General features: G+C 32.0%; 1 pseudogene; it reads right to left on the reverse strand.

The window, feature by feature from the left end:
* Positions 1–4,643: 4,643 nt before the first annotated feature.
* Positions 4,644–9,854, reverse strand: LOC130975754 (subtilisin-like protease Glyma18g48580; annotated as a pseudogene).

The raw sequence follows: 9,854 nt of genomic DNA on the forward strand, positions 1-9,854 counted from the left end.
CAATCTATTACAAAAGGAGATAAGCTTGTTGAGTCAGAATGCATGAATAGAAGTAGAGTAATCTCACTGTTAATGTTTCATTAAAGAGCAGATAATAAAGAAGAAAAAATGATCTATTGATGAACTTGATTCTTAATTTGGGTCAGAAGGAAGGATAAGACTATAAACTAGAGAATAAAAGTGAACTCAATTTTCAATTTTTCCTAGTTACCCTGTTTGGTTGATTTTCAGTTTTCGTTTTTGTGTGCCTCTGCCTGTATTGGTTCACACGGAACATCCACAACCAATACGCTAACTAGTTCTTTTCCTAACTTGTTGGTCTAGAAAAGGGGAGGATTGAACCCTTGAATTTGATATCTGTCTATCTATCTATTTATCAGAACATCCACCTTATATAAAAACCGGTAAACTACCAAAAATAATTTTATCGTTAAAAAAAATATTTGTAAATTTTGTTATTGACAAAAAATATAATTAAAAAAATTAAAAAACGTGACAAAAATGTTCCATCATACATGACTTGTTTCATACTTTTATTTTTTGTCACATATAAATATTTTTGTCAGTATTAAAATCATGCAGAATATATTTTTTGTGGTTTATCCTATAAAAATAAGTAAATATTTTATATTTAAACTAATACAATCGAATTAAGAAAAGACCTTAAATAATATATCTAAGGAAGAAATTAATGTCATATTGTTACAATAATCTTTCTTGTTTTCTGCTATTATGTTATTACGATGTCGGTATTAGATGTGAAGCAATATATCTCATCATTCTACACAGAAAATGAGGTTGAATTCCTAGTAAGCAAGATGATAGAAACAAAATCCAAACTGTATGTGGTGCTAGGAGATCGCGGACCCAGGCCATCACTACTGATTCTCATCATTATTTCATATTATATCCATGAATGATTGCTAAAGACAACAACTTTCAAACATGTTGAGGAATATAATTGTTCACTTTATGTTAATAATGACTTGTTTCTACTTTCTATAAATGAATGGTACTTTTGGCAATGTTATATTATATAATTTTGTGTGGAAAGTAAAGAAAAAAAGTGTATCCTTCTAGAGATTCCAATATGTGACAACATGGCTACTGGCTATAATTAGAGGTGGCAATGGGTAGGATAGGGTAGGGTTTGAACCCAACCCTAACCCTATCCGCGGGTTGGGTTTTTAACTAATACTCAACCCTATCCTACTCGCGGGTTGAGAAATACCCAACCCTAACCCTATCCGCGTTCAACCTGCGGGTATCCGATCCTACCCGCGGGTTGACAAAAAGAAACATTATAATGACACAAATATCTTATAAATAACACAAGTATCATTGGTTCAGTGGTTAGGAACCTTTTGGACATGCTTAAGATACTGCCAGGCCTAGCTATAATTGCAATAACCATCACTACATATTTCGTTACTTAAGTGCATTAACAAATACGTATAACCTCTCCATAACATTTTGGAAAAAAAAAATACCGAAAAGAAGAAGACAGGAGACCGAAAAGATTATTCTAATGGCAAATTTTCTAGTGTCTTTCAGTTTGGTGTCCAATTTATTTTTTATAGTAATTATTAAATATTTAAAAATTATTTATTTTTTATATTTCTTAAATTAAATATTAATTATTATTTTTTATTATCTATTCTAAAACCAAACGCTTCAAGTAAACTATTATTAATTAGTTGACTGATATTGGTAGGAATTGATCATGGGTAGAGTAGAGTAGGATTTGAATCCAACCCTAATCCTACTCGTAGGTTGAGATTTTTATATAAACTCAACTCTACTCTATTTGCGGGTTAAGAATATCCCAACCCTAATCCTACTCGTTCTTAACTCACGGGTACCCGATCCTACCCGCGGGTTACAAAAAATATACGACATTATTATATAATTTGATAATAATTTAAAATAGAACTGAATTTTGTGTAAAAAAAATATTAAATTATTAATTAATAATTTTCTTTTAGTAATTAAGGATCTTTTGCATTTAGTAAGAGGTTTTTGATTTAACATTCACTTAAAACATATTTTTATATAAATATATAACATAATCATATATAGAATACGGGTTGTTCATATAGAATTGAGACTCAACTCGTACCGTACTCTATTCGCTGCAGATTGGGTTGGATAGCCGCGGATAAGATATATATTGACAGCCTAAATATTAGTCTTTGTATTCCTGACATTTGTCCCAAAATTAGTTATCTTTTTAAGTTCGCTTTTATTAAACTACCGGAACGCTACTTTAATTTCCTAGCCCTTTAAATATGGAGATGTTATTATTGTTCCTTTATTCTCATTCACTTTAGCTTTATATGGGCATTTCCCCCCCCCCCCCCCCCCCTCCTTTTTACCGATTGCTTAATCTAACGTACTAATAATCTTCGAATGATCCACTTATAATAAGGAGAAAGAGAGATAAGGAAAAATAAAATAAAACTAGAATGAGACCAGCAAGAGATGGTAAATTAACGATAATATATAATAAATATTAAAACTTGTTATGTTTTGTAGAAATAAATTAAATATGTGTAAATTGAAGTTAAATTTAAAAGGTGTTTTATTTTAAATAATTTGTAGTACAAAAGATTTAGATATTGGAGTTGTATAAAGTGACATTTTTATTTGGTGGTTTGATTTTTGCATTTGTTTTAGTTGATAGACTTAGTCATCTTATATGGTGCTTGTCCTCCTTTTTTTGTTGGTTGTTAGAGTTGGTGCTTTCTTCTTTTTGTCATAGGTTCTTGCGAAGACATGTTTTTTATGAATTGTTGAGTTTGATGCACTTTCTATTGTGTTATTTGGTTCCATCTTCGTATGTATGTTCTTCTTCCGAAGATGTGTCTTGAATTTGTATGGTATTCTTTCTCCTTAATCTCTTGATAGGGTGGTGCTTCAATGTCATTATTTTTCTGAAATGTCATTAGATTTGAAGCAGTTGTGCCCTATAGATTTTTTGCGTCGCCATCAAATAATACAAAAGTTGTTGTAACACTTTGATCTAAAACCTTTAATTGAATTCAACAACCTAAAATAAGTTGGGCTAGCAACTAATAATTTGATAGATGAAATTATGAAAAGTATATAGAGTTACCTTATTGTTGGATATTGTGATGTTTGATTACATGTGCCACAAATGTAGTTGTTTCTTTTTTTATATGCTTTCTTCCGACACTTTTTACATTTAACATAGTTCCATCCTAATTTGTCATCAATTTCGTTTATAGTTGCTAAAATTGTGAAGATCTTTATCTATTCCAATATTAATTTATGTTATCATTAGGTATATGGTATTTAAGTAAGTATAAATGTATGATGCATGTTGTGATTTTTTTTATCATACCTGATCATCAGATTCTCATTGCATGGCCATTAGATCTTGGATAGTTATTCGATTTCTAATCGTTCTGCTATGAAAGAACGATGCTCTATTGAGTAAGTTTGAGATGTGCAGTTCGAAAATAAATTTTTTGTGCTAAATTTGATGTTATGTGAAGGAATAGTGATAAGAGACTTATATATGTAGTTTAAATGGTATGAAATTTAAATACTTATAACGTAAAATTTATTATGATTAATAATATTATTATGACATTTGTAATATGGATATTTATATTACCTTTAGTGAGTTATTTATAAAAATTAATAAATTAATTGTTGCGGTTATAAATTTATTGTATTGTTTATAACGGTAAGATATAATAAATATAAGAATATGAATTCACTATATTTGGAGGTTACAAATTTATTGGATTCTATTTTGTAGTTTTATATATATATATATATATATTGCTGATTTAGAAATAATAGTTGATTTAGTAAGAATTGAGTGGTTGATTCTAAAGTGAACATTTTTAGTAAAAAATAATAATTAATTAGTGTTTTGAGGTAAACATGCATGCATGATGCATCTTATATACTACGAATGTATCTAATATGAAAATGTATGTCTAATATCATATATTTTTTTTGTTTCGTTTTGATACTCTTTTAATAAATTTTTTTTTTAGTTTTCAAATATTCTTTTCAGATTTTATATTGGTAAAATAAAATAGAATTTGTTTTTAATAATAAGTAAAAACTACCATAATAGTTCTTTGTACCTAGTGTTACTTCTAAAAATTAAAATGATTTTTTTATCAAAGATATAGAGACTCGAACTCGCAACCAATATGGGAGACTATGTCATTTGAGGTATAACTCATTGGCAAAAATTAAAATGATTATAATAAACATAATTATAATAATAAAATATAATTTTCATTTTTAAAACTTTTAATTTATAAATTAATTGTTACGGTTATATTATTGTATTGTTTATAACGGTAAGATATAATAAATATAGGAATATAAATTCAATATATTTGGAGGTTACAAATTTATTGGATTCTATTTTTTAGTTTTTTATTTGTATATTTTATTTTTTTTTTTGCTGATTTGAAAATAATAGTTGATTTGGTAAGAACTGAGTGGTTGATTCTAAAATTGTGCCAAGTAAGTAATATTGTTGACATGACATTAGTAGGAGAAAAAAAAATGTCTCAAAAATAATATAATGCATGCTTATGTATCTACTTTTATATATCAAGAATAGATTGCCACTAAATATTGTAGATTAATAACTAGATAACTAGACCATGGCAGTATACATTGTAATAATATTGTATGATTTTACACCTGCGGCGTCGTACTGTAATGGGACTTCTAACTCTGTGCCTTCCATCGGTCCACAACAATTCCCCAAATTGATATTTATAAAGCTTAATCACACTTGAAGCCTTTATGGTAACTCTAAATATCTTCTTCTCGTTGATCTTTGTGAAAGTTAAGGAGTTGGGCACAACAGTAATTTTGCATCCATCTAATTTGACGGTTGCATTATATGTGCCTGGGGGACCAACATTGGTGAGTGTACGAGTAATTGTTAGCGAACTCAACTTAAGATTTGGTAATGTGATTGAAGGATAGTTTAAGTCATCTATGGTGCGAGTTCCTTTACAAATGAAAGTTCTGTTGAAATTAAGTGCCGAAATGAGTTGTTGGTTGTATCCAGAAGCACATAAGAAGTTTAGGTAATCGTTGAGGTGTAGATCATAAACAAGTCCCGGCTCTATTGCACGGTTTGGTTGAACATGCCCTGAACCGTAAGCAAAAGGGTTTGCTAATTTATGATCACATGCATCTTGAATCGGCTTGTTTGTGTTGTCCAATGTGGTTGCTGAGCAAGATGTACATAAAATAGGTTAAAATTAACAACAGTTAAATATATTCTGATCCTCTGTTTAAGTTCATTTTACCGGTGGTCATAATTGCTGATTTGATAGCTGCCGGACTCCAAGTAGGATGAAGGGTTCTGAGAAGTCCAGCTATGCCGGCAGCATGAGGACAAGACATAGAAGTTCCTTGCATCACGTTAAATGGAAATCCTCGACGGTTGTCTGTTAATAGGTCAGATGCACTTGCGAATAGTGAATATGCAGCAAGTATGTTCACCCCAGGCGCAGTTACATCAGGCTGTTAACTAACAAAAATTAGTCACCCTAAACAAGGATTCTCTAATACTTATATTGATATGAATAAATCTCTTTCTTATAAAATGGTAGTAGATATATGTGGTTGATAAGGAATCAAATGAAGATGAGACCTCGAGTATGGATGGCTGAATTTTGTTGGGTCCCCTAGAGGAGAAGGAAGCCATAACTGGAGCTGGCTTTCTTCCATAGAGGGTTCTTGCCGAGGAGAATCTTACTGTGATAGACGAGGCCAACGAGGCGGCTACAGGAGCCCTGCTATATTATTATTATAAACATAACCAACATAAATGCAAATGGATCGGACTCTTCATATTCAAAATATATTCGGAAAAGTTATGGACTGACTATTTCTATATTTCATCATATGAATTTCCCTTGAACTAGTATTGAATTAAGGGTTGTTTGTATTTTTTAAACCTAGAAGTTGTTAAAGAAGTAGGATTCCTGGTTGGCAGAGCAGGCGGCTTATATGGTGGATGTGAACCATGATCGCCAACTGTTGACAAAACATGAGGCTCAGCAAGAAGAGTATTCCCATTTTGCTGTTGATTGCGCAAGAACATTCCCTTTGCACCTGCATTCTTCGCTTCATTCCCCTCACTAACTGATTTTATTTTTCCTTCTCTCAAGCATGCCACTATTTTCCCCGTTACTTTTGCTGGGTCAAGTGTTCCTGGCCTACAAAGCAGACTGCCAAACAACAACAACAACAATAATGAGTTTTCACTGAAAACAATATATAAATAAAAGATTGATTTATTTGTACTTACGCATCTTGTATTGACGCATTGGCAAGTTTAGCATCATTGGCATCGATCAAAGAAAATGCTTGGTTTTGTGGCAAGTTTACGAAAAGACTCGCACCCTAACAAAAAATACACCACAGATATTATTATTTCCCTTCATATTTCAAAACACGCATAGAAAAAATTGTGAAAGTACCGTGATGCGTTGACCATTACTAAGAGTGATAGTGCTGCTGAAGTCCCTATCAATGGTGCTAGCAGCAATTGTGAAGACCCAAGGAGCCACATTCAAAACGGTTCCAGGTGTGGGTCCATCATTTCCCGCAGAAGCAACCAGAAGAACATTTCTAGAAATTGCATGGAAGGCACCAATGGAGACTTCATCAGTGAAGATATCTTCAGGGCTAACTAAATACTGGCCACCAGCAGAGAGCGAGATGACACCGTCGCTTATGGCTTGGTCTATTGCGGCCAACACATTGGCGCCGTAGCAACTGGCTGGGTCAGTTAGCGACCAACAAACCTTGTAAGCCGCAACTCTGGCTCTTGGAGACCCACCCTTTCGGTGCCATTCCCAACCGCAAACACGCTTGCACCTGCCACAAAGTTGCCACCTGCCGTTGATAGAGTGTGGGTCCCATGCCCCACGAAGTCACGTGCTGTTAGTAGCAACGGGTTTAGCTTCCCATTGTACGCTTGGAAAGCAATGTTATAATTAGGGATGTCATGTATCATATCCGATTCGCATATTTGCGGTGTTTATCTGAATCCGATCCGAAAATTGCGGATATGGATCTGATTTGTAAGATTTTCGGATCAGATCCGCACACTAATCGGATCAGATTGCGGATTTTGTGTTAGTATCTGCATATCCGATTCGCATATCCGCATATCCACAAAATTAAAGAAATAAATAAGTAAATATTTTTTTATGTTTTATTTCAATTAATAATTATCATATATATTATATTATTTTAATTTATTATTTAAGAAAAGTATGTTTAATATTATTTTAAGGAGTAAATTACCAATTATACTCTCAAATTTGTAAAATGCTGACATAAATAACCCTAATATTTGATAATGACAATCATACCGTCAAAAAAATTAAAAACGCTACAAATCTGCCCATCCGTGAGGAGAACCATTCTCCGTTTAACGGAATTTGGTGATGTGGCAAACGGAATTTCAACGTGGCCTCCGTAAAAAGGCTTCAATCCCTTTTCTCCCTTATATAGAATTGAGATAGAACGTTTTCCCCAATTTCAGCAGAAAGCAAAACCCTAACCAATGCAAGTCCACCTAGAATGAAACACAGAAGCAATTCAACTCTCTTCATCTACTCTATCAACATCTTTCGACCTCTATGTGTCGTCTCAGTCTCAACACTGGTAAACCTCTCTTTTAAGACCCCACATACATTGCATACTACTGTGTTATTCTTAGAGCATTCCTCCACCCCAACAGATTTCTCATTCGTTTCGTCCATCCACTGAAAATAACGGCACCCAATGTTCTTCGTCTGCCCAACACAAAAACCATTCATCAAGCTCAATTGTCAACGGGGGGACAAATGAAGCAGAAAATTCATACATAGCTTCCACAGAGGACACCTGAAGAACCATCTTCTTGGGTTTCTCCTCGTCTTCGACTTCAAAGCCACCACCTGAAGACAGCAGAAGCATGTCCCACAATATGGCTTGCTCACATGTTCTTCGAGCCCTTCAGAGCTACTATTTTTCATAGACTATGTCCTTCGATTACAACTGGACATGACTCTGCTTCCACCATGCATGGCAATGGTTAGGGTTTTGTTTTCTGCTGAAATTGGGGAAAACATTCTCTCTCAATTCTATATAAGGGAGAAAAGGGATTGAAGCCCTTTACGGAGGCCACGTTGAAATTCCATTTGCCACATCACCAAGCTCCGTTAAACGGAAAAGGGTTCTCCTCATGGATGGGCAGATTTGTAGCGTTTTTAACTTTTTTGAGGGTATGATTGTCGTAATCAAATATTAGGGTTATTTATGTCAGCATTTTACAAATTCGGGGGCATAATTGGTAATTAACTCTTATTTTAAGAGTAAACATATTTAAAAGAATAGAAAAAATGAATTTTATTGATATTTTTTTAATAAAAATAAGCTTTTAAAAATATTTTTATGTTTTGCGGATATATCCGATATCCGATCCGATCCGATCCGCAAATGTACGGATCGGATCGGATCGGACCAGCCTTAAAAGTTGTGGATATTGGATCCGATCCGATCCGATGATTTTAATGCGGATTGGATCGAATTTTTTGCCATATTCAATCCGATCCGATCCGCGGACACCCTAATTATAATATCTTGCTCCAATTAACTTTCTGTTTACACCACAACATTAAAATCCAGCAACATTTTGTTGAAAAAGAAAATCAATTTTTTTTTCTAAATTTTGAAAATAGAAAATATAAAAAGTTAAAGCATAACCTGTTGCAAGGATTTTTCTTGTTATCAGGTATTTGACAGACATTACCACCGCGCCATTTTGATGGAATGGGGCCATATCCTTTGTCACTGAAACTCTGTGATTCTGGCCAAACTCCTATTCAAGGAGAAATAACATAAAGTTTGGGGAATGATATTTTATGTTAAATGTAGGCTATTTATGGAAAAAGGAGGAGGAAAAGATAGACACTAATTTTAGTACACTTGTTATTAATGAAAAAGTTTGGTATTAATTATAAAATCATTTCTCTGTTGGAATATAAAATTCTACTTACTTAATTAATTAATTAATGAAAACTACTTAAATAAAGATGTTAAAAAGTCTTTTTTTAAGATGTCTTTTTAAAATTAAAATTTAACACATATAATTAATTAAATTATATTATTTTTATTAAAAATAGACCGGACAAATCAATTTAGCAAAAAAATTAATAAATTAAATTTTGAACCGATATAAATTAATATTTTTTATAAAAAATTATTACAATATTTCTATTATAAAACACAACTAAAATATCCCTATTATATATAATTATATATATATATTAATATTAATTTTAAAAATTTTAAATTCTAACTTATAACGATAGAGAAGAAAATGGCTCGAATTTAAAATTTTCAAAATTAATATATATAATAAGAATATTTTAGTCATTTTATATAATAGGAGTATTGTAGTCATTTTTTTATAAAAAATAATATTAATTTAGACCGATTTAAAATTTGATTTACTATTTTTCAATCAAATTAATTTGTCTGACCTAATTTTAATAAAAATAACATAATTTAAATGATTATATGTGTTAAATTTTAATTATTAAAAAATATCTTTAAAAAAAGACGTTTTATAAATATAGGAGTATCTCCCTTAATTAATTACCTGTGTCAATGTTAACAATGATCGTATTTTCACCAAATCTTCCCTTTGGCCATGCTGAGTTCTTGTCATTTCTGTGTAGTCCAAGAAATTCCCATGACCGGGTTGTGTGCAATTTGTGCTCCTTGGTCAAGAACACTGACACCACATTCGGTATTTCTGTTCCAATTATTATTCCAAACAT

The sequence above is a fragment of the Arachis stenosperma genome, chromosome 4, assembly GCF_014773155.1.
Source record: "Arachis stenosperma cultivar V10309 chromosome 4, arast.V10309.gnm1.PFL2, whole genome shotgun sequence".
NCBI lineage: Eukaryota > Viridiplantae > Streptophyta > Magnoliopsida > Fabales > Fabaceae > Arachis > Arachis stenosperma.